Consider the following 17,656-nt stretch of genomic DNA (forward strand, 5'->3'; position numbering starts at 1 on the left):
GAGAGAGAGAGAGAGAGAGAGAGAGAGAGAGGAGAGAGAGAGAGAGAGAGAGAGAAACTAATGCGAGTCTACTGATACTAGGATCGTTTCGGAGGAACAGCTGTTCGATCTAATTTATTTAGCGTTAATCAATTTAATCGGAGCAACTTCGGAGATAAAGAATCATTTCTGTAAATGCAACCTCATTAATCCTTAATCCCGCAATCGTATGCATTCGTGGTGCGAAGGATACATTTACTTCGTGCATAAAAATTGCACGAGAGTAATACGTACACTATACGTGTAACTTCTTATTTATATTATGTGAATACACGGCGCGTTCGTTTGCGCGTGAGCTTTATACATTATAAGGAGTCCTACGAGCCATAAGTATTCTCGGCAGGAAAGTTGGAAGAGTGAAGTTTAGGTACGTACGAATTTGTGAAAATTTTGAGAAAGACGCTTTCGAGAAATTTTGTAAGAGCGAAAGAATTTCGTAATAAAAATTTTACTTACTTTAAATTTTATAATTTATTTCGAAAAAAAATGAACAAGGCTGTCAAACTCTCTCGACAATAGGATTAGCGAGTACGATTTGTAAGAGATCGAAACTTACACGCGAAACTCTGAAAAAGGAAACTTGTTTACGGTCTTTCGGGAGTTTCGAAAACTCGAAACTTACTCGAATCCCAGTCCGCACTGGCGCTCTAATCGTTGGGGACGCGGCTAATGAACTTACGAGCGAATATTAAAATGTCTAAAACTGTCTACGGGTAAATTTTTCACTCGAAACATCGTCGCCCGCTTTCGTTTATCCACCACCGCCTCCCCCTTCCTGCATCTCACAGTGGTCTATGAACGTTAAGGTTTTAGCAGATCTAAGGCGAGGGGGTACACCTCGAAACCCCTTAACGAGGAAACTTTCGTCGAAACGAGCCACTTGGAAATTTTCGGTGGTGGCTTTAAATATTTGAAACTCTGTGCTCTCTCTCTCTCTCTCTCTCTCTCTCTCTCTCTCTCTTCTCCCCATTTCACTACCCCTCCCCCTTTTTCTCTTTGTACTCTTCGCCGATGTGGCCGTTCTAATTTAACGCTAGGTAACGCGCGGTATCGAGCTCACCCTTGTTTCACCCTTGCACCCTGTATCTATCGATGGATTATTTCGAAGTTCAACAAACGGACGGGCGAGACATGGACTCTCTATCAGTTTAATTGGTAGCGCGTCGCCCAGCATAAGTTTCCGAGATTTACTTTGTTATTGTAAACTTATTTTTCTACATATTGGTACGCTTAATTATTATCGCGGACAATTATAAGCATTAAATAGGTATTACAAACTTACTGAACTAAAGTTCACATTTTTCAAATTTATATAAAAAATTAGTACAAACCTTTCAATGTATCAGATCTCTTAATTGTTTATTTTAACCTTAAACAACGGAAATCCGTTAGATCTCTTGTATGTCAGATGAATGAAATAAGTGACGAGAGATTGAATGACGATAATGGAAATACCTGGTCGCAAAGAGAAACTTGCAGGGATACGTAAGCACCGAAGGGTACCGTCGGCGACCAAGTATCGTTTAACGCAGACACGCCACTTGTCATCATCAGCATTAACTCATTAAACAGAGCAAGTTACAGCGGTCTGCGCGCGCGGCGGGCAGTATTCGAAATTCCATTTCGCGCTTAGCCAGGCGGAAGCCAACGTGTCCGGCAATAATGAAAATTTTCAAATTTCACGCTCGATTATCCGACGGCGTGCCATTTGGCGCGTTTAGAATCGCAGTGTCTCCGCGCGATCTGTTCGGCGTCCCATTTCGATCCCGCACAGCTGCTCGTTGTTGCGGCCTCCCAAACCGTTTCAAGAAATTTCGCATTCTAACAGCGTTTCGTTCTCGCGCGGAAAAACGAGTATTCTTTCCCGCGTATTCTTCGTTTAAACAAATCGTACGCAGTATTGCGTAAAAGAGTATCGTAAGTGAGCAAAGTTAATGCGCCCAACAACCCGGCGGATGAATTCGGCACGTCGTTACGATGACGGGGGATCATTCCTCACGCCGTGCAATTTCTCGTCGCATTAAAATGAGGAAATAATACCGGGTGGCAACAAGAAAGGCGCAAACGCGCGAGATTACTCGTGCGGGAGACGCGGCCGGCCGCAATCCCGGGCGCGGCATTTCGCACGCATCGTTTTCCGTCGCATTAAGCCTCAACTCCCTCGATCCGCGCTTTATTTATCACGCAGCGCCCAGCGCGCCGCGTTCCTTCGTCCTTTCGCTCCCTCCCTCGCCCTCGCGCGTAGGATCGGCGCCGTAAATCACCGGCCGGTCTCTGAGGTGTCGCGCGCGGCTCGTCTCGTTAAAAAATCATCACCGAATTAAATCGACTCGCCCTTCCGCCGTGTAAACAACCCCCTCACGTACCGTGTATAGATTTTCGGGCAACCCCTGTACGCATCCCCCTCGGCCTCCTCGCCGTCCCCCCTGGGTTTCCGTCCTCTTTCGGGGACGGAGGGGGACGAAAACCGACTTCGGCCGCGTCGGCTCGACCCTCGATAATAGATGGCACCCCTGGGTACCGCAAATGAACCACGAAATGCTGCCGGTGTCCAGGACCAACCTGTCATTGGTCCTTGCCGGGACCGGCGGCGGCCATCTGTCCATCCCGCGCGATCGCGCGGCGATCCCGCGCGGGAGATAACGCGGATTTCGAAGCGGGATAACGGGATCCCCGCGACGTCAATCGCGGCTCGCTTCAAGTTGCCCGGCGATTAATTTGAATTAAGTTTTCGCCCGACGCGCCGCTCGAGTGAGAGGAGAAAACCCGTAAAAAAAAATAATAATCGGATCCGACGTCTCGAGAGGACCAAGCCACGCGAGTCCGAGCCGGGCGTTTCGTTTATGAATCGAGACTGGGTCGAGTCAAATAGAAACATTTGTGTAATATACAAAGTGCGTGACTTTTGTGTACGGACCGATCTCTGATTTAGTCCGATTAGTGGAACACTGTCGGTCTGTACACAAAAGTCACAATTTGTATGTTACACAAATGTTTTCATGAATTGACAGTTCCAGATGTAGAGAGTGCAAAAGGTGCAGACTCGCTCCGGCATCTCCTCGACTGAACTGCAATTCTAATATTTTCTACAGATTAACTCTATCGTGTACGGATCAAAAGATACGAAAGTTTGAGGTTGCACTTTATAATCTCTATATTTAAAACGGATCTTACACGCTACTCCCGCGTGTTTTCCTTGGAACGAAAAAGGAAGAGAGAAAGATTCATCCTAAGCGGCACGAGATGATACCTCGAGGTGCAAGAAGAGTAATCTTTTTAGCTGGACGCGCACATCCGACGCCCGCGCGACAACGCTCGCGAGTTAAATACATATTTTTAAAAAAGAGTAAAAAAAGACGCCAAGTATAAGCGCCATCCAATCAAGAATTATATAATTTAATTATTTGGATATATTTTGTTAGAAAAAATCCTTTTCTTATTTAAAACGGATCCGACACGCTACTCCCGTGTTTTCCTTGGAACTAAAAACAAAAAGAGATAAAGATTCAGCCCAAGCGGCACGAGATGATACCTCGCGGTGCAAGGAGAGTAATCTTTTAGCTGGGCGCACACCCGACGTACGCGCGACAGCGCTCGCGAGTTAAATACATATATCACTAAACGGTATCGTTATGGCGTAAGCGCGGCTCGTTGTTCGATCAGCGGCGGCTTAAAATTCCGTAGAAAAGGGCACAAATCATCGGGGCGGCTCTCCCGGGAAATATCGAACGCGGCCATAAATTGCAGATCAAAACGTGTCAAACGGTCCGGTCGCGAAATTAAAAGTGACGGGGCCGCCCCGGCTCCCGGCGCCGCTATCGGCGCGGCGCGCGAAAACCGAGCCGCGCCATAATTGTGAGTTACGGTGATCACGCCGGGGCGTTTATTTATTCGCCGTTCCGCCCGTTATTTATGATGAAAATGCATCAGCGGACGCTCCGCACACATCCGGCCCCGGCCGATGTATATTACGTGTATCGATGACGCGTCGATATTTCATCGAAAAGTCCCAAAACGCGGCGACCGCGCGACCCCCGGCCACCTGTGCCCTCCCCCCCCCCCACAAATCCACTGCCTTCAAATCTGTCACCGGGAAAATTAGAAGCGATGTGCCGCACCTTTCACCGAGCTGCCCGCTCGATTCCGTCGGTATCGGATTGAGGTATCGAGAATTTTTGACGCCGTCGCCACGCGTCGCAATTTACTACTTGCCACTGAAGATGATCAAGATATACTTTAAGCGCGGTTAACCGTAGTTTATCGGCTCGAGCCGCCGTCGGAATCGAGGTGGCTCGGGAATTTGACTACACCGGGGTGGAAAACGTTCGGGTTTCGCATTTTTATACCGCTCGTCCCGAAAGTTCCAAATACAATTTTATCCAAGTTGATACCTCTCGCGTATCCCCTCGATGCGTATCGCATCGCTCGCACGCGTACGCACCGCGATTTTGGACGACGTCGCGCGGAATGTCAAATTCGTAGGAAGCGTCTCGCGCTTCTTATACCTTTCGATCCCGAAAATGTCTCCGAGGTCAGGAGCGAAGCTGCGGAGCGCGAGGGAATGGAAAGTGTCGACGATAGGGGTGAACAACGAGGGAGGGTAGGAAGGCATTACGGGCACACAGGTGCCACCAGGGTGCCGTTACTTAGCCGTGCACAGCGCCGGAAAATTGTTTACCGGATTGTTTAAACGAAATTTACTAAAGCTTACTGATTTTATATCACGCCGACGCAGCCCCTGGGAGTCGCGCGGGATTATACATTAACGAAGTTAGCCGTGCGCGGGTGGGGAGGGCGGGCGGGAGAGGAGGAGGCGAAGGGCGGTTTCGAGCTCGTTGGAAATTAGCCGCGCGCTATAATCGTCGCGAAATAAACGCGCTATTTCACGCTTCGCGTAAATAAATTGAAAAAAAAAGAGAGAGAGGAGCACAAAGGGTGGGCGACTATCGAGAAATTTATGGGCCGCGCGCCGCGACGGTCGTGATGAATTCGCGAATCGTCAAGATGAATTCGCGCGAATTCGCGTTTAAGCTCAGAAATTTAACCCTCCGCGCGGCGTCTCCTGCTTCTTTTTTTCCACGGCGTTAATTACTCCCTTGCGATGTGTCTTGCGTTTAACATTCATGAATTTGTAACATTTACGAGTTACATTTTTCCGCTCGCGCCTCCGCGTGAAAATTTCGCGCCTCCCCATAACTCGTCGATCGATGTCGCGTTCAGCATCGACCATCCGTGGTAATAAATAGGGGTGCGTCTTCAAGAAGGTAGGCACTGAGACGCGCCACTTGTTAATCGGTCAGAAAAATAACGGGCTAGGACCAGACCAGGATTCGAACCTGGGACCTTCCGCTCGCCGGGCGAATGCTCTTCCAACTGAGCTATCCGGGCCCACGCTCGACGTCCTTCTCGCTTACCTACTTTGTTTTACTGAATAAAGTAGCAATAGTATACTAGCGGCGCGACTCCAGAGCGCTGCGTGGCATCTCACTCGATGGCTTGGTAGACCGTCGTATCGTAGTGTAACTAGTATGCCCACTCTGTCATTTGTTTTGCTTCGCGTCGATTTTTTCTGCGCACCCGCCATTATTTTGGTGAAGCGAATGAGACGGATGCTGTATATGTGGTAGTGTGAAGTCAGTGTGACAGTGTGACAGGATTTTATACCAAAAATATGGCGAAATACCACGTAATCGAAACCGAAAAGTGGGCATACTAGTTATACTATGGTCGTATGGATGCAGAGTGGCCCGCACCCCGGAAGACCCCTCTAGTAATCTCGAATCGACGTCACTTTGACGGTGTTGATGTCGATTCGACATCGATCGACGAATCATTTCTTACCCGGGGTCGCTTCCGGGTGGACGGAGCCGCCGTGCCGGAAACGTTTTCCCGGATTCGCGGGGACTCGAAGAGCCGGCGGTAAGCCGCAATAAATACTAATAAGAAGTCTCGGGCGGCGTGCGGCGCGAAATCGGGAGGAAGCTGCGGAATATTTATAGAGCGAGACCCATATGCCGCGATGCGGCGGCGGTTCCGCCACTGAGAACCGATCAGCCGCGCCGACCGACCGACCGACCGACCGGCCCATCTGGCCAAAGTGGCGAGCGTAATGTCCCGGCGGTTATCACCTATAATTTGGGGTAATATATTACCTGGTAATTCGTTGCTCATTGGCGCAAGATGCAATTACGAGCGTAAACGGGGCAGCGGCGACCGCGCCGCCGCGTTCACCATATGTCCCGCGGATCCCGGGGATCGGCAATTTCTGATTTCGATCTCGCGATGCCTAAATCATTTAAGGACGTTGCGTCACGCCCTAAATAACTTAATCCAGCAGGTGAGCGATATCCGCCGACGATGCGCGCTCGATTTCGAAACCGCCGTGCCGGTGTAGTCTCGTTAAGGCTTGTGTCCACGATGCTAAAACTTGGCCCAGACTCTAGTTCCGAGAAACGTGTGGCCAATCAACTTGCAGCTATTCCATAAAAGCTGCAAGTTGATTGGCTACACATTTCTCAAAACTAGATTGGACCGAGTTCTAGCATCGTGGACACGGGCCTTTACTCCGAGTACCGGCCAGGTACAAAGAGGTGGGTCGCAAAAGCAAGGACAGTAGCGCGTGACCGACTTTCGTCTCGCGTTTTTAATTTGTGCGCATTTTCAAATACACTGAAAGAAAATTTTCGCTACCGCAGCTGATGGTTTGTTAAAAATATTTTCCTGCCATAACTATATAATTTCTAAACCACAGCAAGCGGTTTGCTGTCGCACCTAATACAATTAATAGGCACAGTGGCAAAATAATTAGCTGTCGCAACTCAATATTAGCTGTCCATATTTTACAGCTGGAATTTAGTTACCACGTGCAGTTTTTAGCTACGGTAGCTTACACTTTTCTTTCCGTGCACATATACGCTATGTGTACAATTTAAGCCTGATCTGCAATGCGCTCTTTACGTCTAGAAACATTTTATTCTACACAAATAAATCAAAATGCTTGAATAATTTATCAATTTGCAAACATTTTTTAAACGTATTCATTGGCTGTAAAATAAAATGCTTCTAGTCGCAAAGAGCACATTGTAGATCAGACTTGAAGCGACATTATATCGATATCGAAAATTTATGCTGATTTTTGTACATGCCGTATAATATTTCATTACTGTTACGTTTCAATTTGTATTATACCTTCGCTTAAGCGCATCTAACTCTTTTCTCTTCCGAACGCCACTTCTTCAATTGCTATATTCATGTATTTCAACATTATCATATCTTATTGATCGCATTTACAAGTGGAAAAGCGAGGAGGAACCGCAGCCGGTTGACGAATCCGCGAGTAGCGGAGATGAGGGAGGGGGTGCGGTCTCTTTGAGCCCCGTTCGCCGTCGACATCCTTAAGACGGTACGTCCGCGCTTTCCCGAGCAACTCGAGAGCAGGCAATTAGCTCCGGGGTTAAATACCTGCCCCCCGCGCGCGAGACGCCGCCTCGCGCCGAGACAGATTAGACTCGTAATAAAGTGCTGGGGGTGTAGTCACTGGCGGAAACGGCGCACGAGGGAGTCACTAAGGCGCCCGCTCTCGTTGGAAGCCGCTCTGAAACAGATTTAAACTCGTTTCCTCGGCGCGCCGCCGCCGCATGCGCCGCGAAACTTTCTCGCGTTTTAATTAGCCGGCCGCACACCCGCCCGTACTGCGGCTCGGCGTCCTAGCCTCGTGCAACGCTATAATATCCCGACTGAATTTCGCGAGTCAGCTCAAATATTCCCCGATTCTCCAATAATTGTTGAAATATTTGCAGAAGTTGGGTGACCAAATTCGGATCAGATACCAAATGCGAATCAACAATTTGACGAGTCGCTAATGAACGGCATAAAAACACGTCTATGCCTTTTATGATAAAGACAATACAGCACAAAGTTGTAAATATATAAAAGAGGAAATTTAAGTGAATTACTTTCAAATGTCACTTATTAGCAACTCGTCAAATTGCTGCTCCGTATTTGGTATCAGGGGGTCAATTCTGTATCGTACTGTAGTAAAACACTGTAGTAAAAATGCTGAAAGTGAATAGTTTTGTCTCTTTCTAACCATTAGCATTTTCGCTATAGAGTAAGATACAGAATTGACCCCCTGATCCGAATTTGATCACCTTAGCCTGACGGAAAAATGTTAGGGGAGGGCATTACACGAATGTGGGAGGGCGAAGAAACGCGGGGGCAATATTATCATGGTTTGATAGAAAATGCTATGGAGTGAATGTCTTTACATAATTATGTGACCGTAGCTGCATACAATTGTGCCGAATATACGTGTAGAAGCTCGAGAGATTTATAAAGTGCAATATGAAAATTTTCGTTCGAAAGTTATCTCTTGAAAATTCATTCATTTCACAATTTCTAATTTAGTTAGTGCATTCTATTTCTCCTAATTACCGCGATTTTGTAAATTTAGGTTTATGGAGCGCCCAAAAAGCTGTTAACTTTATGAAAATTCACTTCAAAGTTAATCAGTACATTTTTCCCGTCTCCGTTTCTTCCAATCGAGTCTCTTTAAATTTCAATCGTTCGCTGCGTCCTCTTGCTTTGGTTCTCCATCGAACTAAAACTTGAGTGTATTTGCGAACAGCTCTACGGGCGAGCGGGACTCCGCGCGACAAAGCTCGACAGCTAAATAATTAATTCGTCGATACGAGAACTCAATTTTGCGGCGGATCGAGGCGGGTCGTTCCTTTTCTTCCCTCGAAATTCCGCCTCGCGCGCGCCGACCTTAGGAAAGAGAAACTCGTTCAGTCAGCAGGGCCGAGGTAATTCGTGAGGAGAAATTACTTAACTCTCGGATGATACATAAATTAAGTCGGAATCGTAAAGGGGCCCGTACCGCAGTCGCAGCCAGTTAGCGTGAGGGTGCCCCAGAGGGCAGTACCACCCCGCCGCTCTGCCTCCGCTCGCTCCTCTTTCTGCACCCTCCTTATCCCCACCTACCCCCCTCGGCCGCGCTCCTTCTATTTCGCTCAACCCTTTACGCCGCCGCCTAATAGAATTACCCTCGGAGCTCGAGTTAGCCGGATTGAAATTGCCATGTCGCATTTTTATCAAACCTCATTAATTAAGCCGCCGCCTCGGTCCGGCGGAAACCGCTTGGACTTTCCATCGCGTAGACTCGATCGCGCGGGCGATTATTTTCCGAGATAATGAATCGAGGAGCCGAAGGAGAGAAACCCAAGTCGCGTGCCATCTTTGACGTTTCTTTTAATACTTTTAAGCGATGACTCGAGGCTTTCGACTTGTTCAAATTTTGATACAGTCCTTTTAACTAGATCATCTCCCCTTTCTTAAAATAACGACGATTGTGGTCGATAATTGTTACCGGACGAAACCCACGAGATATCTTAGGGGGCGTCGAGAATTTTCGAGCGCGCAGAGACAATTCGCGAAAATTCAAAGCCCGGCGCGTTCCGACGCTCCTTATTTATTCCCGTCTAAAATCTCATTTCGACTGAAATATCTGCTTTATACCCGGCGGTACGTGCATTCGCGGTATGATTTTTCATTAAAGTGTCTCCCGCAGCTGAGATATGGCCGGCACATTGAATGTAGCTACTCCCCAGGAGCGAGCGAGACAAAAAGGGGGCGGAGAGAGAGAAAGAGAGAGAGAGAGAGACAGGGCACGCAGGGGCGCGAGCTTATAAAGCGCTTTCGCGAGCGGGCGCGAGAGCGGACGGGGTGGGCGAGCGTTAAGCGAAACGTATGCGCGCGTTTTGCGGAATATTGCGGCGGTGATGTACATCCGGCCGCGGATGCTCCCACGAGTGCGATAAAGATGCCGTCGCGCCAAGTTATGCGGCGGCGAAGAGAAATAGCGCGAGAGCTCGCGCGGGTCTCGCTTCTTCAATTCGGCATCGGCGTCGCTCGATATACGGCGGACGCGGACGAGATTAAACCGCCCTCGGTAGGCACCGGCAAAAACCTACTCCAGACGCGATTCGTCCGAAACCCTCAAGCGTCGAGTTCGAGGGTGGAAGGTGTCGGTAGCGCCTGTGGTCTGGTTTCCACCGAAGTGTCTTCGATCCCAATGCGGTGTAAAACCAAATTTAAATCGATGGAAACACGACTGACTGCGGTCACTTCTATTCCGCCCCCAGTGAAAACGTCAATTAAATTCGACCCGCACTGAAGGAGGATCAGATTGAGGACTTCGGTGGAAACTAGACCAGTGTGGTAGCCGAAAGGAGGTTCCAAGTTGAAGATACTCGATACGAAGACGATATTTTAAGCGGCTTGGACTGGAGTTCCTTTAATCGGAGTCAACAGACGGCAACGTTTTTTATCGGTCCTATTTCTGGCAACTCACGGAAGAAATAAAGAGAAAATGAAATGGAAAGAGAAAGAAGGGGATAGAAATGGCGAATAAACACCCTTCGCCCTCGCAGAATTTTGCCATAACAGACCTGTTGGCCAGACTCTAATTAGAAAAACTCTATAACTGGTATCAGCGAGACGTGTGTAAGCGGGATACGTCGCGTTAGCGTGAGTCACGAAGACGACTCCGCCAACGATCCGCCCTTCTTCTCATTACCATCGTTATTGGCGTCCGGCGTTACCGGCTCGCCGCGCCGCGACGTCCGATTTCCAATTTTCCCCGGCGAGGCCCCGAAAAATTAGCTTATCGCGGACGATAATCCCGATCCCCCCCGGGGGAACGCGGATGCGGGGCGCGTGCGCGACCGCGGATTATATACCGGAGAACATATTTCGTAATCCGCAGCGAGAGAGAGAGAGAGAAAGAGATACGCGCGCCTCCGTCGAGCCTCGCCCCCTCCTGTCCGAGGGCTCTTGTCGAGAGCTACGAATTATTATTACGAAGATTCTCATGTATCTCAATGACGCATCGCTTCGCACGGGACTTAAGCTTTAATGGAGTCCCGGCTCTTTCTGTCTCTACGATCCCCCTTTTGCCGGGGCGATATCGGGGCGGCAAACTCACGGCCTTCGGGGGTCGGGTCGTCGTGGCAGGCCGGGGGTCGCGATGAGAGATAAGTGACACGTGAACGACGCTCGCGGTATTGTTGTCTTGATGCTTGCGAACGTTTGCAAACTCGAATCCGGGTATTTTTTATATACGTAGACTCGATAGGGATCGGGACGCCGGGTTCAGATAGGTGCAATTTTACGGAAGGTTTCTCGAAAAGGTCCTAGAGCTCACGTTTTCCAAGTATGCTGTCCTCCTTGCGTTTGAAGGTCGTGTTCGACATGGAGGAAACGAGATGTACTTGACGTTAAATTTCAGGGAATTATATCCGTCAATTCTTCGCTAGTAAAAAGTAAACTTTTGACATAACTGCAGAAGTACGCACTTGAGGCAACGAAAATAGTACGAAAAGATCTGAGATTTCATTTGTTTAATTGCCACAATAAATTGCGTAAAGACTTAGACAGCCATTGCCGACTCGAATTGGATTGGCGATTGACGATTGTCCTCTAGCCAATGAGAGCAGCCAGCGATTTAATCGACTCTCATTGGCCAGAAGACAATCGCCGATCGACAATTCAATCCAATCCGCGTCGACGATTGCAAGTCTGATTCGGCCTTAAAGCTGATGGCTAGTAGCTTTGCCTTACGACAATCTTAAGCGTTTACGGATCGTTCTCTGTCATCAGCCTAATATTAACAATATGTCTAAACGCTAAATACTTCTTAAGAATAATTAAATAAAGCGAACTCTCGGAAATTGCGCGTTATTTCTTGGAAAATAATTTTTAACGGTCGAACATCTAATCAATCTTTTATTCTAGTCTAACAGTTTTCGAGAAATTTCCTTTGTCTTGGGAAATTCTGTTAAAAAGCTACGCATGGTTTCTCCGAGACTTGGATTTTCTGGACAATAAAATAGCCCGAGTCACTTTCACATCGACGCACTAATCCTCGAAGAAGGTGCCAACGGCGCTCGCGACTTCCGCTCGCGTCCCGCCGACGCGAGAAGAGCTAAACGGATATCGATTATGCGCTAACGAGGCTCGCGCCGGTCGAGGTTCCTGCCGGTCGTCCTGATCAAACACATTAGCCTACTTCCGGTGGAAGGAGGCTGCCGGAGTGGCCTCCATTGTCGGTGAACTCGATGACGACCTATTGTCGCCTCGCGCGTTTCACGACGTCGTTCGTTTGTCGAGGAAATGGGAAAGTCGAGTGGCTCTCTCGACCCTCCATTGTGTCGAGTGGGTTGCCGCAAAATAGGCACAATCATCCACGAATATTTCCTGCGAGAAGAATCGCCCGCCGATGACACGGCAATGACGAGTCCTCATATCCATCTGCTAACCTGTTTACGATGTATTTCACGCTCCGCGTATTTACTTTTCCTATCAGGGAAGTCGGAAAAGTCCTTATTATATTGGAAACTGAACAGTTCTGCGTCTATGATCGAGACCAAAAGAAACATATGAAATTTCGGTCTACATCCGCCTGAGGCTTAAATTACCACGAACCTTTGATTCGCGACGTCCTAAGAATAATATCGGGGAGAACTTTGAGGCGGGGGGGGGGGGAGGGGAGAAAAAGGTCCTCGAACAACGATACGGGATTTTTGCTGTGTAACGAGAAACACTGTATACGGATCGCGGTGCCATGCCCGCAAACCGTTAAGGTTCCCAAGACCTTCCGCAGCGGCGTTACGGCCGCTGATAAAAATTGATGAAGCCGCCAAATTGGCGGCGAGCTCGGTGCGATCGATCTTGAAAATTCCGAGTGGTTCTCACGCGTAGCCGCGCTGCCACCCTGCAAGTCCATTGATTCGCGTATCATCGTAATTTCACGGCGCGTTACCTACGCGAAATAACTCGGGGGACCGCACCGGCGTTTCTGCCTTCGGCTTTAAACAAGCCACGAAATTGGTTTACTTTTCGGCGCGGCCCCCGCCCCCTCGCCACCCCTCGGTGTCGCTCGAATCACGCCACCCTCGCGAGGCGGCTAAAAAAGCAGCCAGCCTAATTTCCTACACCTCCCTCAAGACCTTATCTCCTCCTTCGACCCCCTCCCCCCCCCGCCCCTCATTTCACCCTCCGCCTCCCTTCGCAGTCCCGTTGACTTCCGTCCGGGAATTAGCCTTTTAAATTGGCTCACCTACAGTCCCACCGACGCTGAGCGGTCGCAGTTTTCCCGAAATGGACGGGAGGACCTTTCTTTTCCGCACAAAACCACCCCGAGTGCTCAAAGGAAGTAATTAGCGGACGCAGGAATCATTAAAAGGCGTCGTTAACCCTTTAACGGCGAGAAACAACCGTCGCCGAGGAGGGGTAGCATAACAAATGTGGCCGTAATAGAAATATATTAAACGCAGATTCTCTTATTTTTGACAAAACTTGACTTCGCGCCCCCTTCATGGCGGTCGCCATTTAGAGAATTCTTTAAACGTGTCAGAGGATAACTCTCGATGACAGTATTTCATTTAAGCGTCGTACATTCTGTGTCTATTTGGATATTGCATTTCTTGTTCCTATTCGTAATCAAGTTTTTACATTAAGTTTTATGTAAACGTTTGGATATTAATTAAGAAAGTGATTCAAAAGTTCCACATTGGATAATTTCGCACGGACACCTGCGGTTGGCTCGCACTGGCCCTTTTTCTCCCGGATAGCACACATAGTTCTATGAATATTCTTACCTTCAGACTATTCCAATCGAACATTCTATAAATATATGTATAGATTACTGCAATTAGAAATCGTATATTCATAACAAAGAAGAACGTTTTAAGAATATTCGTCGAGAATGTCTTTGGAATATTCGTTCAGAACAATCTTTTAATATTCATCGAGTTTATGTACTGCACATTGTCTATTGTGTAATGCACTTATCTCATGCAAAAGGCAGTGAAACCAGTGATCATACCATATACATATAACCGACACGCTACATTCGATAGATTATTCTATTCACATTCGAAAAAGATTTATAGTGGTGCCAGTCGAATGTTCCGCGAACATAAGATGAATATATAAGAATGGCCTATGGAATGTTCCAAATATTCTTTAAGTATAGTCTTCAAATGTTCACAGGTGTGTCTTGTGCTATCTGGGCTTACTATTTGTTTTATTAAGTCACTACCTTTCCTGTGACTTTACGGGAACCGCATGTTCGCGGAACAACCGAAGGCGTAGAAACAATTAGGGCATTTTCGCGACCGCGCTGCAAGTCTCTATTAAATGCGATAATTATTTTTTACGAGCGAAGAGTTTACCCGTAGGTGCCAGATCGGAGACTTTAGATAAAAAAATCGCTGCTTTAGATTACTAAATGGAATGCGTATAGATATCTTGGCACGGTTTGTGCGATATACCCGAGGGTGAATAAGATTTCCTCGGATTTACTTGGCCGCTGTCTTCTTTCTTGTGGCCGGAGTCCGTGCGAGATCACAGGGATAACATCCCCGTGGACGTCCTCGCCCGCGGAGGATGGCCCCACAGGCGATACCGTGAGGAGTCGGGCAATTTGCTAACCTGGCGAAAATATGTCTGGGATTCGTAGTCCCTTTTTCGAACGGCGGTATCCGTTTTACGATTATCGTAAAAGAGCAGCGGAACGGATCATTTTCCTGCGCGCGCGTTTCCCTCCGATTTCTCCTTCAACGCTACTCGGGGGAAGGACTCGGAGTCGCCAAAATCCTTGCTTTGCGGAATGATTGTATTATCGCGAATCTTCGCCTTTCGCTGCTGCTTATTGCAAAAATTACGATCACAATCGGGTCTTACGATATCAAATATCACACGGGAAGAAAACGCGGCAACTGAATTTCAGTTGGGAAATATGGACAGCTAATATTTAGTTGCGATAGCTCAATATGTTGCCACTGTGCCTATTGTATTAGGCGCGACAGCAAACCTTGCTGCACTGAGAGACCCATTTTGTTGAAGGAATAATTTGATTGTATCATTTTGTTGACTGAACATGTGATTTGGTTGTATAAAACGAAAAATATGTTGCTGAAAAGAAGTTAAATGTTACAACAACTAAATATGTTGTTTCCATGAGTTGTTTATTTGAACAAAATTTTATGATTGAAATAACAAATTTGTCTATCTCATCACATCCTAAATAATTGTGTTTGTTGCGTGAACTAAATCGTTTAGTTGAATATTATAAAAAGATTCTGCGCAACCAAATTTATGTGTTGATATAACCAAATTTTCCAACGAAGTGTTGTTTTATTCAACAAACTGGGTCTCTCAGTACGTGCTTCAGCAATTTATAGTTACGGCAGCAAAATATTTTTAGCAAACCATCATTAGTTGCGGTAGCGAAAATTTTGTTTGCAGTAACCAAAGACAAAGCTCAAGAATTTTGAACAATAAAATTCGTAAGGCTCTGACGTGAATTCACAATTCGAAGGAATCAAAGATATAAGAGTCAAGACAGGATGTTAGTGTCTAAACGATTTTAATTGTTAAATATATTGCGAAAAATTTACCTCAGCCAGGATGTGTTAAGAATTTTGCTACAATTTTTGATAACTTGTATCGTTATAAAACTATTTGTGTATATCTTCGTGCACATTGTTTTTCCTCTTTGTCATCATCTTCGAACGGCAATAAATACACCACAAGGATGATACATTATTATTAGTTACGGTGCGCTTTATTGACAAGATGAGATTCGATCTGTGTAATGTACTTTGCTCCTCCGGATTTTTTCCGCCCAACTAAATCGACATTCCGTCCCGCCACGGACGAGTGTAGGCCCAGAAAACGCGCGCGTATTTCGACCGTGCGCCGCACGTGCAACGATATCCTTAACGCGTAACCGCTCGTGCATATGGCGTCGAGGCATCGGTACGCGATAACAGCGAAGGATATATCCCCGGCTTTGTATCCCCCCAACTGCGTTATGGGACCCGTGGGACTTCGGCCGCAGGCTACGCAACTAGCCCGACCCTACGACCGCGGTTGCGTAGACACACGCATTACAGACTCTTCGGGGTTGAATTTGCTGTGGCGGCTCTCGCTCTCCGCGACAATTATCTTCCACGAATACCGACGAGAGCGAAATAAACCCAGCAGAATTGGACGAATAACCGGATGATACACGGCGCGTTTTTGTAGGTAATTTTAAAGGGGAGGATTTCATAAATTGTAGAAAGAAAGGCAAAAAGAGGGGAAAGAGGGAAGAACGAATTTCCCCAGGAAAATGGCTCGTAGCTAGCGAAAATATATTCACCCGTAAATTAATCGAAGACTCCGACTGTCGGGAAGTCCCGGAATCTAAGATACATCGAGGCTTTAAAGATCACAGTGTTGCAGTACGCTGTTAAAAGCCCGTCCGAGTGGACCCGATAGAGTAGAAGAATCGCCGATGAAAAAGTAGACGCGATTATCGTTAAGTCCCGACACGCCCCGGGCATGCCGACCAAGAGAATTCAACTTGTGGAAATCCCAACAGATTGCTACGGGGTTTGTCGAGCTGCGGTGGCGGCGGCGGCGGCGGCGGCGGCCCTTTTCATGGTGGTTTCCTCATAAATAAAAATAACCATCGCACCCCCCGAGGGATACGTACACGCGATATCGCTTTCGTGTCTCCCTGGCGCAGGAAATCAGTAAGAATCGGTTCGCTATTCTCTCCTTTTTTTTCTCCTACGTACGTCTCGATAGATTTACTCCGGATACCGTACATCCTTCGCGTCGATACCTTATCATTGACATTATAAATTGTTCCGCGCGGTTCAGTAATTCAAAGCTGTCGAGCCTCGTCAATTCATTTCAACGTCTGCAGATAAAATTATCCAATTATCAAACAAGCGAGAACGCCTTTAGGTCCGAGCAAGATGGTGGTAGTCTAATAATTGTAGCCTGGCTGAGGTAATATTTTTCGCAATAAGAATAATTTACAGTACGGGGAAGAAGGTATTGAATGTTAAATGTAGCATCTAAAGAAATGCTAAAATGTAGCATTTTTAAATATAATTACAAATCGATTTGAATATGTGAATTTGCTGACGATAATAACTACACCTGTAAGTAAACTGCGTTATGTCCGTAAAGAAGCCGGCGCGCAGGACAAAGTTGGAAAGAAACGGTATATGAATTCACATTTTAATAAATTACAAGTATAGGCCATCTACATCCTGCCTTAGACTCGCATTGGCCATTCCTGTGCGTTGTTTAGTTTTAATGAGACTCCTACTTTAAAGTCAGTCCTACTCTATTGCCTAATAATTGTAATCTAAAATGTGAAATTGGGTTACAATTAATGGGCTACCTCGCTCGGACCTAAAGGTGCTGTCGCTTGTTTGATTTATATCACAATGGTTCTATCTAACCTTATTTGTTTGTCTAATTATATTTTTAATATTAATACTAATAGATATACAAGCGATGCAAGTGAATCTGCTTAAAGTATTTAAACGCTGAAGACCTGGATGAATTGTAGTCGATACAAAACTTGGCCTTGACAATCTTTAAGTAAAATTCTGAATTTTTACGATTCTGCTGACGACTCTCGATAAATAAGTAGCTCACGAGTACGGGTTAAGGCAACTCGTCGGACGGCCGTTTCTGCGCGATATTTCCTCGTTACGTACTCGAGCACGTGAAATCCCACGAGCGGTACGTCAGAATCCTAACGTTTCCA

At 47.0% G+C, this 17,656-nt stretch overlaps 1 protein-coding gene and 1 non-coding gene across 5 annotated transcripts in view; both read right to left on the minus strand.

Moving 5' to 3' along the window:
• Nucleotides 1–17,656, minus strand: part of LOC105566013 (unconventional myosin-XV) — a 105,903-nt gene that overhangs the window by 77,289 nt on the left and 10,958 nt on the right. The window lies entirely within an intron of this gene.
• On the minus strand, nucleotides 5,355–5,427 carry Trnaa-ggc. The gene has a single exon. It is a non-coding gene; the product is annotated as a tRNA-Ala (tRNA).

The sequence above is a fragment of the Vollenhovia emeryi genome, unplaced genomic scaffold (genome assembly GCF_000949405.1).
Source record: "Vollenhovia emeryi isolate VEMERY1.0 unplaced genomic scaffold, V.emery_V1.0 DF939147.1, whole genome shotgun sequence".
In the NCBI taxonomy this organism is placed as follows: domain Eukaryota; kingdom Metazoa; phylum Arthropoda; class Insecta; order Hymenoptera; family Formicidae; genus Vollenhovia; species Vollenhovia emeryi.